The sequence below is a fragment of the Scyliorhinus torazame genome, unplaced genomic scaffold, assembly GCF_047496885.1.
Source record: "Scyliorhinus torazame isolate Kashiwa2021f unplaced genomic scaffold, sScyTor2.1 scaffold_819, whole genome shotgun sequence".
Taxonomy (NCBI): Eukaryota; Metazoa; Chordata; class Chondrichthyes; order Carcharhiniformes; family Scyliorhinidae; genus Scyliorhinus; species Scyliorhinus torazame.
In genome coordinates this window covers 58,564-76,047 of record NW_027308546.1, presented here as the reverse complement: position 1 = coordinate 76,047, position 17,484 = coordinate 58,564, and the positions used below count along the sequence as shown (strand labels likewise).

At 47.2% G+C, this 17,484-nt stretch overlaps 1 long non-coding RNA gene across 1 annotated transcript in view; it reads left to right on the top strand.

The window, feature by feature from the left end:
• Nucleotides 1–4,089: 4,089 nt before the first annotated feature.
• LOC140406732 (uncharacterized) overlaps nt 4,090–17,484 on the top strand; it is a 67,957-nt gene continuing 54,562 nt past the window's right edge. The window contains exon 1 of the long non-coding RNA XR_011939270.1: nt 4,090–4,249. This is a non-coding gene — a long non-coding RNA (uncharacterized lncRNA). The remainder of the gene's footprint in view (nt 4,250–17,484) is intronic.

Here is a 17,484-nt window from a genome sequence, read left to right as displayed (position 1 = left end):
TGATCCCAGCCCCAGGTTACTATCCGTGTGGAATTTGCGCATTCTCCCTGGGTCTCACACCCACAACCCAAAAAGATGTGCAATTGGCCATGTTAAATTGCCCCTTAATTGGGGGGAAAAAAAGGAATTGGGTACTCAAAATTTTTTTTTAAAGAAAAAAATAGGAGTGGAAGGAGAGCACTAATTCTCAAAGATCATCATTTTTATGTGGCTGTTTGTAACCATTATCAATATTACGTACCTTTCCACCAATGCCTTTCCTCATTTGGGCAGTCTTTTTTTTTTTTTGTTAAATACTGTGGTTATGCTGGATTATGTTCTGATGCATGAGCAAAGACCAACGTTTTGAGTCACTGGTGGTGCTAAATGTAGCCAAAGCCACCACTGCTATAATGCAAATAGTCGGACAGACTGCATTATATAATTCACATTTTATGAAATTAGAAAATTGGCAATGATGGGTGATTAAAGTTGAAAGTTCAACTGACTTCAAAAATAAGTCCATGTTATGTTAAAATAGGAGGAAGGCCTGCAAAATTATTGAGTTACTTAAACTTCATATTTTCCAAACAGCATCAAGTCAAAAGTTAGGGTGGGATTCTCCAGCTGCGTTCGCCTGGCGACCGGAGAATCATGCCTGAGGTCAATGGATTTTTCCATTGTCGGCGTCTCGCCCGTGGCGTTCTTTCGGCGGGTGGAGAACCCAGCCCTTAGTTAATAAAGTATCAATAAATCAAAAACATGCAGCAATCAAAATCTACCAATAAAGCACAGTCGAATTTAAAACAATCTAAACTCAGTAAACATCTATTTTAGCCATATTCTATCTTCCGGGGAATTTCTAAAATGCTTCGCAAAATATTTCACAATCTTATGATTACCCTTGTCTATATAAAGCATCCCTTGTGGTTTCAATAATGTTTTTACATGAACGTTAGAGCCCTTCCCAAAAACCTGGCTGGAGGATGATTGTTTAATCCAGAGTTAATACTCCTAGTTTTGGGGAGAGTAATAGTAACATGGTCTGAGCATGAACTTCATCTTGTTCATCAGATATCTGTCTATTTTATTTGTTCAGGATGTGTGTGTCGCTGGTTGGCCCAGCATTTATTGACCATCCCTAATTGTCTTTGGACTGAGTGGCTTTCTAGGCCATTTAAGAGTCAACTACGTTGCTGTGGGTCTGGAGTCAAAGACCAGACTGGGTAAGGATGGCAGATTTCCCTCTGTAAAGGACATGAGTGAGCCAGATGGGTTTTTATGACCGTAGACAATGGTTTCATGGCCACCATTAGACTTTAAATTCCAAATTTTTATTGAATTCAAATACCACCATCTGTCTTGCTGGAGCCGGATCCATAGAATCCCTGCCGTACAAAAAGAGGCCATCTGGCCCATCAATCTGCACCGACCCTCCAAAAGAGCGCTCTACCTCGGCTCACGCCCCTGCCCTATCCCTGTAACCTCACATACCACTCATGGCTATCCACCTAATCCGCACATCATTCCACTGTGGGAGAAAACTGAAGCACCTGAAAGGAACCCGCACAGATATAGAGAGAGCGTGTAAACTCCACAGTCACCCCAGGCCAGAATTGAACCCTTGCCCCACAAAGCATTATCCTGGGGATTACTCATCCAGTGACAATACCACTACTCCACCGCCTGCCCTATTGGTTCTGCCGTCTGGTGGAGTAAAAGGTTGATTCACAATTGGGAGGGTGTATTTTCCATTGCATGAAATGGATCTTTGAGGTTTCAAATTAAAAACCAACTCCGTCTCAATTTTGCACATGAGCTCTTCAGATAGACGGCATCCAGCTATGAAAACAAGAATGACACTCTTTCATCAGCCTAATTTACATTCTCTTCTTTTTGATGCATTATTATTCCCATTGTTGTTCAGTAACCACACAGCATGTTGCTAAACCCAAGGAATTATCCTGCAAGACATACGTGGCATCCCATCTCACCGGGCTCTCAAAATCCATATGCTCCTCTGTTTTATAGTGTTTCTCAGAGCTACTCTGCCATCAAAGCTGAGTGCATCTCCTAACTGAGTGTCACACTGCACAACAGTTCTTCCCTATTATTGCTAAATCCCACATGTAGTCTTCAGTTCTGCTGCATGTTCAACTTTTTTCAGTGCATTATAGGCTGTTTTAGAAATAAATGGATGAAGAAAATATAATAATCTAGGCCATTTGGAATGGGATAAATAGTCTTTGATCCATAGCTCCCATTATTTTCTACAATAAAACACACTTTGCCTATTTCAGTTACTGTAAATTAGTAGCCTTGTTACATTGAATATTACATTGCTTATTGCTTAACAGTTCTATTGTAATGAAACATTCTCTAATTAAATGAGCAATGTCATGGAACAGTAATGGCATGTTACTGCATTCGGATGTTAAATTACAGATACCGGATGCTGTGCGCTTTTGACTTGGATTATGTATGACATATACACATACTCTTCATTCTGCAAAATTCTGTCATCAAACTGAGATTGCACCCTGACATTAGGGTTTAGCAGATTAAATACCCTGGCATTTGGGACCGTTTAGCTACAGAATAATTGTTCATTCCATCAAATAACCTTTGTGTCTTTATGAAATGAGTGTGCCAATTACTGTGAACAATGCCATGCATGTTGGGATGTTATGAGACAGAGAAAAGCATGGAAATACTTAAGATATTTATAATGAATAGACAATATGTAGAATGTTTGATACTTTTCACATCTGAGAGACACACAAACAGGATAATTTTAACCACAACAGCATACTGTGATATTCATTACAGAAAGCACTTGTGTAGTCATTGTAAAGGAGACCATCATTATTGGTCTTGGAAAAAGTAAAAATGTTGTTTATATATACTTACTGTGATTTTAAGGTTATTATAGATATTGGCTTTATGTTTTTATGTACAGGAGTTGACTGAGATCTGGCCTGTTATCTTTTTTAGGATTTGGTTGCCCTTTAATTCTCTATTCCTGAACTTGGCTATTTTTGTGAGTGTTTTCAAGCTTGCTATTCTTAGAATATTTTTGTGCTCGGATGTCTGGATAAAGAAATCATGCGCTTAGGGAATCAACAGTGAATCCTCTCCATATTACTTCAGCTCGCTTTTATCTTGTGCTCAAATATCATCTTGCTTGTCTTTGGAAGGTGGCAGAATAACACTACACTTTGACATGGATTTTAGCTGTCAATCAAATATACCAAGTATGTATGCAGTGAAAGAAGCAATAGCACATTTGTTAGGTTTGACAAAGCAAATAATTGCTGAACAAATTCCTCTGCTAGGCTATGGTATATATTATTTTCCTGCATAGTAGTTATCTTTATTTTCTCACAGTCTATAGGAATTCTATGCCAATATCAGTTAGACTCTGACCTAGGTGACTGGCAGGCTAAGAAGTACCCTGCAAAGATGACCTAAACCAATTTAATTAATATCCAATGAAAATACATTTGATTAAATTGAGCAGGATATCCATCCACAGATGTGCAGGTTAGGTGGACTCACCATGCCAAAATGCCCCATAGTGTCCAAAGATGTGTCTGGTACGTTACAGGGATTCGGAAATAGGGCGGGCGGGGGGGTGGGCCTCGGTAGGGTTCTCTTTCGGAGCTTTGGTGCAGATTTGATGGAACAGGTGGCCTCCTTCCGCACTGTAGGGATTCTGTGATCCATATTTAAGAGTTTCTGGGTCCTTGCTTGAGCATGAAGACAGCTGATTCAGCAACAGTTCTATGAAAATCAAAAAGGACATTCTTCAGAAGAAAAGCTGATTTTTATTACCTCCTTTTGTGCCATACATATTGAAGAAACCCACACCAAGCTAAATCGTGGGTAAATAAAAATAGTTTTGTCTGGCACTGGGAAGGTTCAAAATTGTGAACAAGGCTGTGAGTAACTCTGAAGTTTGAATTTCCTGAAATGTTATGCTAATTGCAGCTTTGCAACCTTTTATGTTCATTGCAATGAGTTTATATGGATTTTAATACTTGATGGTGATATATTCAGAATTACTCAAAAGCAGCAAGTGCCTCCAATCAATTTTCTTTCTTCTTACAGGACCGGAATCGGCCCTATGACGCATTTAACTTGCACTCTTTGGAGAATTCTTTAATGGATATTATGAGGAGTGACCATGAGCCTCTCAAAGGTAAACACTACCCTCCCAGTGGCCCACCAATGACAATTGCCGATATAATGTGGAGGAATCACTTTGCAGGTTAGGAATATTCTTGCATTCCTATATACTTGGTATAGATTCTTATAATAATACAAAACTGGAACTTTACTTGAACTTTGTATGTTTGTGGTTAATTGATTGTATATACAAATTTAGACGTTGATTTGTGTTTTTCACTTCCAAAACCTTGCATGTTCCTAATGGCAAAAGACTTTGCAGTTAACTTTTAAGAAAATCTCCATCACTATTGATTCATTTTTTAAAAGTTAGCCAGTGTTCCTGATTAAATAGATGCTTTTGTATTAATAAAATGCCTGTTCAAAATTACCTGTGGAAATTCCACTAAGTTTTATTTCTCTGTGCTAGAAACAATTTTATTGGGCTGTTTAAAACTTGTAAGGTTTTCTTTCCTCCTCCTCAGACACTTTTAGGATTTGGTATTGGTTCACTTGATCAATGAGTGAAGAAAGACCTGAATGGACATCGATTTTCATCTGTTCATAATGCTACAAATATGTTTAAACCCATTTGGTTTCCAGGGTGCTTTTTTAAAAAAATTAAGAATAAAAGCATTATATCAGAATTATTTCTAGTTTTCATTTTGAATTTTATCTGATATTTTTATTTGGCAATCATACTAATACTTGTTTCTTGGCTTTTGGATCCAACTATATTTTCCCTGCATTAGAATATGCTTCTGTGCTTCACTGGCTGTGAAATGCTTTCAGACATCCTGAGATTGTGAAAGGCACTATTTAAGTGCAGTTTGTTTTTTCTTTTGAAAAGTGCTTATCAAATTGTGTTACCATGTTTTATTCGAAGTTTATCCATGCCAACTTTTCTTATTTGGGCTGGATTCTCCGGTCCCCCAGCTGCGTGTTGCTTGGCTTGCCGTTCGCTGACGGTGGGATTCTCTCTTCCCGCTGCTAGTCCCATTGAATTTCCCTTTGAAGCCACGTCATATCACCAGGAAACCCACAGGTAGGGGTGTGATGCCGGCGGGAACAGAGAATCCCAACAGCCGGAGAATTCCGGCCTATGTTTTAAGTTTTTATGGTACGCAATTTCCAAAACCCAGTGATTGTATTTGAGTAATGACAGGAGATTTTGGTGAAGAAATTCAAGGAAACCCTGGCCTGAATTCTCCAACCTTGCCCGCGGCTGGGATTCTACGGTCCCGCTGAAGTGCATGGCGTTTTGGCCAAGTGCCAAATTCTCCATTCTCGCTGGTAGCGTTGATGGGGCGAACTCTGATCATAGAATCCCTACAGTACCCAATTCTTCTTCTTCCCAATTAAGGGGGCAATTCAGCATAGCCAATGCACCTACCCTGAACATCTTTGGGTTATGGGGGTGTGACCCACGCAGGCATGGGGAGAATGTGCAAACTCCACACAGACAGTGAACCAGGGCCGGGATCGAACCCGGGTCCTCGATGCCCTGAGGCAGCAGTGCTAGCCACTGCACCACCATGCCTGAATTTTCTCTGAATTTAATTGATTTGTGACCTGCTCAGTTCACAGCAGATGTCCTTTAATTTGACCTGACTACTTGTACAGTTTATGGATTCAGGTAGTGTGCAGTAATTAGTTACCTTACTATCTTACCTATTCCACTAGTGGAGTTTGTCTCTTGCCCAAACTGCAAGTGTTAAGTATGAAAAGCATGGAGAACTATAATGTACGTGCTTGAAGCAGATATAAAAACTCGAAATTGTGAATTGTCTTCAGTCCAGTAAAAAGAGCAATGATTAAGAGCCAGTAACTGATAGTTGACAAAGAGACATCCAGACTGTTAGCTGTGTTCTTTATCCACAGATGCTGTCAGACCTGCTGAGACTGTCCAGCATTTTCTGTTATTGTAACTAGTAGTGCTTTAAGTATAGGAAATAGTCAATGGTTTTGCAAGGTTGTTTAAGAATCAGTTGACCAGTGCCAGTTTGGATTGGATGCAAAACTGCCAGTCGTTAAGAGTATTAAGCGAGAATAAGTGAAATAATCTAGATTGACAGTAAGAATTGACATGAGCACAGTTTTTTTTTTAAATAAATGTTTTTTATTGGATTTTTGAACAGAGTATATTTTGCCGTGGGTCTGGTGCTGGTGTTGCCCCTCACTTCTCCCGGCCAGGTTTCGCCGCCGTTGTCTTCTCGTGCACGCTGCTGCTTCAGCCGGCCCTCCCGTCTTCTGCCTGTATTCCCCTTTTTCTCTGCCCCCCCCCACCCTCAACTGGTACTTGAGCACAGTTGTAACTCCTAACCTTATTGACAGTTTCAGGGATCACTTGGTCAAAGGAGAGGAAGATCCAATGAAAATTGCTTTTGAAAGAATTCCTGCAGGTCTCTGTTAAGTATTGTTGTTGTCAAGTGAGTTACAATGTGCAGCCCTGAATAGAAGTAAAACATTGCTAATGTAGGGAAAGTGCAACTAATGGTACATGGCTCGACTTAGTCGTATCTCCCATTATTTGTTACACTGTGAAAACGTGTCCAACTCTGATTTTAAACATGACAATCTTCATTGTAATTCTTGACATTGACATCATAAATTGCAGTATTTATGTCTGGTTCGGGAATTCTTTTTATGAATTCTTTTTATTAGGCTGGCCTGTTGGAAATTTACTCCTTCACCCCATCCAGGCAATCCATAGAGGATAATACTCTGGCACGGGTTGGTAATTGATCCTTAGACAGACATTAGGGCAGCACGGTAGCACAGTGGTTAGCACAGTTGCATTAGAGCTCCAGGGTCCCAGGTTCGATTCCCGGCTTGGGGCACTGTCTGTGCGGAGGTCTGCACGTTCTCCCCGTTGTGTGCGTGGGTTTCCTTCGGGTGCTCTGATTTCCTCCCACAGTCCAAAGATGTGCAGGTTAGGTGGATTGGCCATGCTAAATTGCCCTTGGTGTCAAAAAGGTTGGGTGGGTTTGCTAAATTGTGGGCATAGGGTGGAGGTGTGGGCTTAAGTGGGATGCTCTTTCCTAAGGGCCGGTGCAGACTTGATGGGCCAAATGGCCTCCGTCAGCACTGTAAATTCTATGAAGAAAAAAGTATAGGAATAAGTGGGTAATTCTTAGGGTGGCAGGCCTGGACTGACAGGGTACTGCAAGTATCCGGGCTTGGGATCTGTCATGATATTCAAACATACATCATAACACACACATAATGATAGACAGAGCAACTGACCAATTAGCGCACATAACACGACAGCCAATCACAGACAAGAGTAGACACCGTATAAAACAAGAAACACAACACTTCCTGGGCAATCCATCTGGAGACGGCACAGGGCCAGGACCTCAAAGCAAGACACTCACACAGTCACAACGTGCTGAGTACCAAGTTAAATGTATAAATAGTTTAATGGAATAAAACTGCGTTGTACCAATCGCAACCGTGTTGGTTCGTCTGTACCTCGGAGCACCCAACACTTCATGGTACCAGGAGTGAATCGCTACCTACCAGCAAATCTGCCATCCTGAGCTATGGACACCCTCAACAAACCGCAGCCGTTGCAAGTCGCTGGGAACCTGGGCATAAATTGGACTCTCTTCAAGCAGCGCTTTGAACTCTTCATGCAAGCCAATGAAAAATAGGGCGCCTCGGACGAAACGAAGATTGCCATGCTCCTCACTACCGCAGGTCAGCACGCCATCCATGTATACAACTCCTTGGTGTTCGCGGAAGGCGAGAACAAAGCTAAGTATGACCCGGTCCTCCTCAAGCTCGACAAGCACTTCAACGAGAGCTTTGAGAGGTATGTCTTTCAGCAGCGCTTGCAAGGTAAGGATGAGCTCTTTCAGTTCTTCCTGATGCACCTCCGCATACTCGCGCAGTCCTGCGGTTACGACACCACCTCAGAGGCCATGATCCGGGACCAGATCGTTTTTGGCTTTGCCTCCCAGCGGCCTACACCAGCAGCTTCTAAAAATAAAAGGCCTGACCTTAGCATCTGTAGTTGAAGCCTGTGTCCTGCATGAGAATGCGACTAGCCGCGCTATGCCCAATTTCAGGCGACCGAATCAGCACGGAGGGGGTCCCACGCGACCGAATCGGCAAGCCAGGCCACCCACGAGGCCGAACGCATCCAGGCAATCGAGTTTCCCGCGGCCCGGACGAGGGTGGCCGTTTCGCGCGCTTTTCAAGGCCTCCTGCGTTTGTGCGCGCCAAAACCTACGGCAACGTTGACGGACGTGCTGCGCAGGCGCGCCCGACGCAAGACCGAACTGCGCATGCACAGTGGCGTAACGAACGCCATGATGTCACGGCGTGCGGCAACTGTGGAGCTGCACATTTAAAAGGGCAATGTCCTGCAAAAACCCGACGATGCCTGCGCTGTGGCAAGATGGGCCACTACGCTGCCTACTGTCGAGCGGCTCAACCTGTTGATCTTCCACCTCTCCGACAACCTCGCAGGAACGTGCGGACCATTCAGCCTCCACATCACGACATCCAAACCGATGACACAGATGACCAAGACGCCTTCCGGGTTGTGGTCATTGATGGGAACCGGGTCAACACCATCAATCCGGGTGATGAATGGTGTGCCACCCTGACGGTCAACCGAACGCCGATCACTTTCCGCCTGGACACTGGCGCCTCCGCCAACCTCAGCATGGTCAGCCTTCTACGCCATGAAGGTCAGACCACCAATCCCGGTGCAAGATGGTCGACTACAACGGGAACGTTATCCCGGCCATGGGATCCTGCCAGCTCCAGGTGACACACAACACACACACACGGCCACACTCTCGTTCGAGATAGTCGGCTCATCGAAGGGCTCCCTGCTGCGCACAGGCATGCAAGGCTCGCCACCTTGTGCAACAAGTCCACTCTCTCTCTCTCTCTCTCTCTCTCTCTCTCTCTCTCTCTCTCTCTCTCTCTCTCTCTCTCTCTCTCTCTCTCTCTCTCTCTCTCTCTCTCTCTCTCTCTCTCTCCCCGCAGGGTTCCTGCGCCACTTAAAGACCGCCTCAAGCTGGAGCTGCAGGATCTCCAGAACCAAGGGGTCCTATCCAGGGTCACGGAGCCCACGCTATGGGTCAGCTCCATGGTGTATGTCAAGAAGCCCTCCGGCGGGCTCCGTATCTATTGACCCCAAAGACCTCAATAATAATATTATGAGGGAACATTATTCCATACCCAAACGGGAGGAGATCACTAGTGAAGTGGCCCAGGCGAAGATATTCACACATCTGGATGCTTCTAAGGGGTTTTGGCAGATCCAACTGGACCCGTCCAGCCGAAAGCTATGCACCTTCAACACCCCTTTCGGCAGGTTCTGCTACAACCGGATGCCATTTAGTATCATCTCGGCATCTGAGGTCTTCCATAGAATCATGGAGCAGATGATGGAAGGCATCGAAGGGGTGCGCGTATATGTGGACGATGTCGTCATCTGGTCCACCACACCGCAGGAGCACATATATCGTCTCCAACGCGTTTTTGCCCGCATACGGGAAAACGGCCTGCGCCTCATCCGAGCCAAGTGCTCCTTTGGCCAGACAGAGTTGAAGTTCCTGGGGGACCATATCTCCCGGTCAGGGTCCGTCCGGATGCAGACAAGGTGAGCGCCATCACAGCCATGCCGCAGCCGGCCGACAAGAAAGCTGTCCTACGCTTCCTTGGCATGGTCAACTTCCTGGGGAAGTTCATTCCCAACCTTGCCTCCCACACAACGACTCTGCGCCACCTCGTCAGAAAATCCACAGAGTTCCAGTGGCAACACACACATCAGCTGGAATGGGAGGAGCTCAAACGCAAACTCACCACTGCACCAGTGTTGGTGTTTTTTGACACGTCTCGTGCCACCAAAATCTCAACTGATGCCAGCCAATCCGGTATTGGAGCAGTGCTTCTGCAGCGGGATGACACGGCATCATGGGCCCCAGTTGCCTATGCCTCACGGGCCATGACCCCCACAGAGCAGCGCTACGCGCAGATCGAAAAAGAGTGCCTGGGCTTGCTAACCCGTTTAGACAAGTTCCATGATTACGTATATAGTCTTCCCCGGTTCACTGTCGAAACTGACCACCACCCCCTGGTCAGCATAATAAACAAGGACCTGAACGAGATGACCCCTCGCCTCCAGCGCATCCTACTTAAACTCAGGAGGTACGACTTCCAACTGGTCTACACTCCAGGGAAGGACCTCCGTGGCGGATGCCCTATCCAGAGCAGTGAGCACGCCGCCAGATGCGGAGGGGTTCGTATGTCGGGTCGAGGCACAGGTGGCTTTCACATCCGCAAATCTGCCGGCTGACGACTCCAGTCTGGCCCGTAACCGCCGAGAGACTGCGGCCGACCCCTTTCTGCAGCGAGTGATGCGCCACATGACGGGAGGATGGCTCAAAGGGCAGTGCCCGCAGTTCTACAATGTCCGAGGCGACCTGGCCATCATTGATGGTGTCCTTCTGAAGCTGGACCGGATTGTGATTCCGCACAGCATGCACCAGCTGGTTCTCGACCAACTACACAAAGGCCACTTGGGGGTCGAGAAGTGCAGACGGAGGGCCCGAGGGGCGGTATACTGGCCGGGCATCAGTGATGATATTGCCAACATGGTGCTCAACTGCACAACCTGCCAAAGTTTTCAGCCGGCGCAACCTTCTGAGACGCTTCTGCCCCATGAGCTGGTGACGTCCCCCTGGGCGAAGGTGGGTGTTGACCTGTTTCACACGCTCGGCAGAGACTATGTCATCATAGTTGACTACTTCTCACTACCCTGAAGTCGTACGCCTGCACGATTTGACATCGTCTGCTGTCATCAGGGCTTGCAAAGACACCTTCGCTCGCCACGGCATTCCGATGACTGTCATGTCGGACAATGGGCCCTGTTTTGCCAGCCAGGAATGGTCGTCCTTTGCTGCTTCGTATGGCTTCACACACGTGATGTCCAACCCTCTACACCCCCAGTCAAATGGAAAGGCGGAGAAGGGCGTTCACATTGCCAAGCGGCTCCTCTGCAAGGCTGCTGCTGCCGTGTCGGACTTCTGCCTCGCCCTGCTGGCGTATCGCTCGGCCCCACTAGCCACTGGTCTCTCACCAGCACAGCTGCTGATGGGTCGCGCCCTCAGAACCATTGTGCCCTCCATCCTGGCACCAACAATGGACCATGCTCCGGTACTGCATAGGATGCAACTGCAGCGTGGTCGCCAGAAGAGATCGTATGACGCAGGGCAACTGATCTTCCCTACCTGGCCCCTGGAGACAACGTCCGTATCCACCTACCAGACGGTGGCTGGTCAGCACCTGCCGAAGTTCTCCGACGCTCGTTCCTGGTACGCATGCCTGATGGATCAGTGCGTAGGCGCAATCACCGAGCTCTTCACTTACTTCCACGCTCGCAACGGGACCTTACACAGACGCCGTGTCCTCCACTGGTTCCTGATAGCGACTTCGTGGAGCTGCCGTATACCATGCCCCTTCTGTCACCGCCCGTGGCCAGGTCCGCACCTCAGCCGGTGGTTCTCGACCCACCCTTGAGGTGGTCAACCCGAAATCGTCGCTCACCGACTAGACTGGACTTATGAGACTGTTCACACGTTGAACTTTTGCAACCACTGTTTTATAACATGTCTCTGTTTTCTCGTTACAGGCATTCGTTTGATCGTTACAAATTTCCACGTTTTTCTTTTTGTTGTGGTACAATCTCGTTAGCATGTCACACCTGACATCGCCCCTTGTATATAGTCAAGCCTCATGTACATGATGTAAATATTATGCGCGCACACACATTTAGCTGCACTCAGGACACATTTATATTTATAACCATCTATGCACATAATCTTGTAAAAAAGGGGGGCTGTCATGATATTCAAACATACATCATAACACACACATAATGATAAACCGAGCAACTGACCAATTAGCACACACAACACGACAGCCAATCACAGACAAGAGCAGACACAGTATAAAACAAGAAACACAACACTTCCTGGGCAGTCCATTTGGAGACGGCACAGGGCCAGGACCTCCAAGCAAGACACTCACACAGTCACAACGTGCTGAGTACCAAGTTAAATGTATAAATAGTTTAATGGAATAAAACTGCGTTGTACCAATCGCAACCGTGTTGGTTCGCCTGTACCTCCGAGCACCCAACACTTCAGGATCCAGCTGTTGAGAATTTATATCAATGGTTTGGATGTGGGCTTGATTTAATGGCTGTGTTGTGCTGGCCCAGATCGAGACATGCCGGTTAAATTGGGGGAGGCACCAAAATCGAGATCCACATTGCCACAAATTGTTTAGCGATCTAACCAGCCCACTCCCAGTGGTGGGTTCCAGATCTCGCCCAGATGTGGTGAGCCACCAATTAAGACCAATGTCCATATCATTAGCAAGATGCAAGTACAATCTAACGGCCTTCTATGAACTTACCAGCTCCCCAGCGAGTCAACACACTGGCGTCGTTTAGCACTCTTTTTTTTTTTTAAAAAGGAAGCTGATGCAATGGCTGCTGAGGGGACTGAGGAGGTGAGTAACCATTTCCATTACCTGGCATACAGCCCAGGGGCACTGACCAGGCAGCTGACTATATTAGCTTCGAGCTGGATCGAGCCCATCAAGATCCCTGGGCAGCAGGATTCTCTGCCATCGGGAGGATGCCCCAGGTCTGGGGATAATATATGGCATCCATGCCGCCTTGTACGCACCAGGACATCAGGGAGTGCTTTTAATTAACAGGAAGAGGTTCAACTCGTGTGCGTCTACTTCCGGATCATGGAGGAGGGTGCACAAGTCCCAGGGGGCGTGCATGAAAGCTACATCCTAGGACACTCCGATCCCTGGCGACTTCGAGGACCACCGCAGCATGATGGGCAGACTCTTGGGGATAAGCAATACACACTGAGATCCTGGCTGACGGTGCCCGTACAGAGGCCGGAGACCAATGTGAAGTGCCGATAGAACGTGGCCCATGCTGCCACTCGTACTGTCATTGAGCGGAAGCTCAAAACGTGGTTCCGATGCCTGGACCACTCTGGTGGTGTGCTGCAGTACACCCCCCAGAGAGTGCCCTGCTTTGTGGTGGTCTGCTCTGCCCCTCCACAATCTTGCACAGCAGCAGGCAATGTGTTGGAGGAGGGACATGCGGCCCCATTGGAGGAGATGGGGCTGGAGGACGAGCGCGGGGAGAACCTGTGGGAGCAGCCGGAAAGAGGACAGGTGGCAGCGAGTGTCCGGCAAGCTTGGAAGGCCAAGGACGTCTATATCCTCGCCTGCTTCTCATAGGCCAAGGCTTTGTCTGATAGATCGCCCCCTTCTCTCCCCCCAGCCCCTCAACTCCACTTGCGTTTCCCTCCTTCCCACCCATTTCGCTCCTTCCTCTCGCCCTTCCCAACTACCCTGTCCCACTCTCCTATGACCTGTGTAATATCACCCCAGGGTGAATAGTCCGTATCGGCACTGTCAGCGTGTCAATACACAAGGCAGAGTTATGATCACTCGCTCTGAGGTTAGCTCTGGTGCTCCTCAGTTTATGTCAAAGTCTGACTTCTGTCTTTTTGCTGGCAGACGCTCACACTCATCACTTGAACAGTGGCTGCATCGGCGGCTCCTGATCTAGGACCACTATTCCTGGGGGGCAGGGTGTGCAGGGAGCAGAGGGCAATAGAGGGTGGGGGTGCAGCCTGGCTTGTTGTGGAGAACGACCTGACAGGCTCCACATGGATCAGGTGTTAGTTTGTTGAATGATGAACATTTGAACCTTGCATTGATCCTAGCTGCAGATAGTCCCCCCCCCCCTCGCGCCCCTTTTGTGACCCTCAATCTTGTTAAACTGCCGCATTTTGCCGCTAGTCAAGTTGTGTCCCCAGGATGTATATCAGAGGTGGAGGCAGCCTGCTGCTTTTTGCACTCTGTGGCCTTTGATGTCAAGTGTGATTGGGGGGGCGGGGGGGGAGATTGCGTGAGGTGAAGACCGCCGTTGTCTCCCTGGTGGAAGGTACTGAGTCGGGGCTTCCAGCGCTCTCTCCTCCAGGATGATGCCCTTAGGACTCTGGGGTCTCCAATCCGATGGAGGGGCAGCTGGAGATGCCTCTTGGTTATTCAGCTCTGCCTGTCCTAGCACCTCTCTGTTGTCTGCACTATGGTGTTGACCCTCCTCAGTGACTGGGACATGCTCTGGACTGCCTCAGCTATGTCCACCTGCATCGATGCCATGCTGTGCAGTGCCTCAGCAATGTCCACCTGCATCTGGGACATTTCCCTCAGTGCTGGGACATGATGTCGAGGCCCTCGGTCACGGTCGTCACAGACTGAGCCATACCTTAGCCACCACCACTCAAGGCGCTGACGTCATGCTCGAGGCTCTGAGGTAACCTTGCCCAAAGGCTTGGCATCTGACTGTGAGCCAGCAGACCTCTTGACTGCTGACTCCCTTGTATGTTCCTGCCTCCACCTGAGGTGCATCAACAACTATGTGGTGTTCACCAGACTGTGTTCCAGAAGACTGTCCACTAATATCGCCCGCCAAGGTCTGTGTCTCTGCGCTGTGGAGGGTGAGGATGACAACTGTGACACATTGATATCCCCTGAGGTGTCCTCTTGAATGGCTGGGCGGGGGCCGCATGGCCCTGCCCCATTAGGTGGAGATCCTGCGGGAGAAGGGACATGTGGTCAGTGGGAGGGGGACGGTAATTTTGTCTGACATGAGCAACTCGCTTAGATCATCTGGGTGAGGGGGCACTGGATCCTCACATCCCCAGCGCAGGCTAACCTTGCTGTCAGTGACCGCTCTATCCTCTGCCATCTCCACAATCTCCAGGGCCCATTCCTCATGGGAGTGAGGCTGGAACGCTGCCCATCTGGACCCTTTCACGCCTATTATGAATTAACTTCTCCCGCAGAGAGAGGGCATTGTGAGCTGTGAGCTTGGCGCATCGGGGGATCTATGGCAGGTGGCATGTGTGGACACCACACCTGGACCTGGAGGGGTTGAGCTACCGGTTGCCAGGTGTGCTGGGGTACAAGCACTGTGATCGGATGTGGGGAGGGTGCACGGTGCGAGCAGCTGACTTGGTTGGGGGCAGGGACCAAGGTCAAGGGGGTGGCAGGTAGAACTGAGGGGCCAGTGTTAACTTGCCCTTGCGGCCCGGTGGAGGTAATTTGTCATCTTCCTGCACTGTACGGTGGTCCTCCTAGTCACACTGCCCAAACTGACTGCCGCAGCCTCTAAGGTAGTATTAACGGGCCTGCAGTTGGTCCTCCCACCCACCTTGGGGGAACAGGATGTCCCATCTCGCCTCCACAGCACCAAGAAGCCTGGCCAGGTCGGTAACCCCGAAGCGTGATGCAGATCTACGTGGTGCCATGCTTGTGTGGTAACTTGGAATGAGTTCAGAGGGATGCGTTTAAAAGCAGCTCCCTTTTGTTAGCGTGGTGCTGCTAATGCGAGTCTGACAAATCAGCTGGTGGGACAGCCAGTACTGGGGGAGGGGGGGTCATTTTTGGCACTAACTGGAATTTTTAAATCGTGGAATGGCAACATTTACCATTCAGCTCATTTCTCTCTCCCGCCTCCCCAAAAAAATGTAATATGAGTTTTTCAGGCTAGAGGTTTTAATTAGTAATTGGTACACTCTCAAGGTCAGTTAGGGATGACTAATAATACTGGCCTTGCCATAGATGCCCCATACATAATGAACACGTTTAAAAGAATAAATGTTACACTTCATCCAGCAAAGGCATAACTTTTAAGGATTTTACAGAATGATGGTGTAATGAGTGTAAGTTCACATCAATTCTTGATTCCTAACTGATTTCCATCTGCAAGGACTTTCAGGTACCCTGTGGAGGAGTTGGGTATCACTCAGAAACCTCTGAATTTCAACATTTAATTGCTTATATGAATGCCAGAAGTTGGTGCCCATTTCAGAATAGTGACAGCAAATGCTGACAGTTTGCCATCATTATAACCCTTATAAGTTTGTCTTTGGGTAAGAAATATATGCACTGGTGAATTCAAGAGTTGAGCTCGATAGTGTGGTCAATTTCATGCCTGAGCCCCGTATTTTTCCTGAGAACAATCTGATTGTTTCCGATGTGGTAGCTACGAGCTGGCATGTGATGCATGTCCTTCAACTTATTTGCACCTGCAGCTTGTTCTAAAGGTATACCATAATCTAACATGATGTGTTTACAAATACGTGGAATAACTATGTATTTTATTTGAGCTGCCTCTTAGTGTCTGTTATTAAAATCCCCTTCCTGTGATCTCTTTACAAGCCTGAAAACCCCGAATTTCTACATGAAGAGGTGACTGAGGATTGAACCAGGGTACCGCAGGTGGGGACATGATGTTAACAGGGAAAGTCAGAATAGATAAAGATGCACTATTTTCTCTTATTGGAGATTCTAAAACTAGTGGTGTAGTCTAAAAATTAGGGCTGGACCATTCCGGAGGCATGTTTGGAAGCAATTCTTCACACAAAGGGTGGTTGAGGTTTCAAACTCGCTCCTACAAACAGCAGTCGACAATGTATCCTCAGGCCTCTGACACTGTATCAACTTTCTGGATCTTCTACACTCTTTTGAATATGTTCAGTTACCAGAAATAGAGAACGTATTCAAAGTGTGGACTGACCTAATCACTGTATTAATGACTTAATCTGACTTGTGTTCTATTTGGTTATGTAGTTTGACATTCAATCTGCATCTTCGCGCTTCACATTGGTTGGACGTTTTGAGTTTCAAATACACCTTTGTCATTTCTTTGGCACCATGTCATAATATTTTCCACCGTCTGTCATAATATGCACCCATGCACATCATGAGGTAAAAGCAGGCAGTGACAGACACACAGGTGAGCCAATCAACATACAGAACACGACCAATCACCAGAGGGGGGGCTTCCAACTATAAAACACACGAGGCATCAGCACTCTGCCTCTTTCCACTGGTGATAGCTATAGTGATAGTCAGGGTGTACAAATCATTCAACACTTTCTACATGTGGATCAGAGCTAGCCTGGTCTAGATAGTTAATGTTAGTTTACTTAGAGTAGTAGATGTTAAGTAATGGGTTAAGAGACATTGCAATTAGTTGTCTCATTTATGTTAAGTATCCATTAATTGACATTGATATGTAAAGGGGCTTCAGGTGGTCTCTGTCAGGTGATGTATAGTGAGTTTTGTGCAAAGGCTGTTGGAAGGAAATAAATGTGTTTGTGAAAAAGGAACAGAACTTTAGACTCTTCATATCATAGCAACTAAAATGTCTAACAATTGGTAGCAGAGGATGGTTGCTGTGTAAATGTGACGGGTTGAAAGATACAA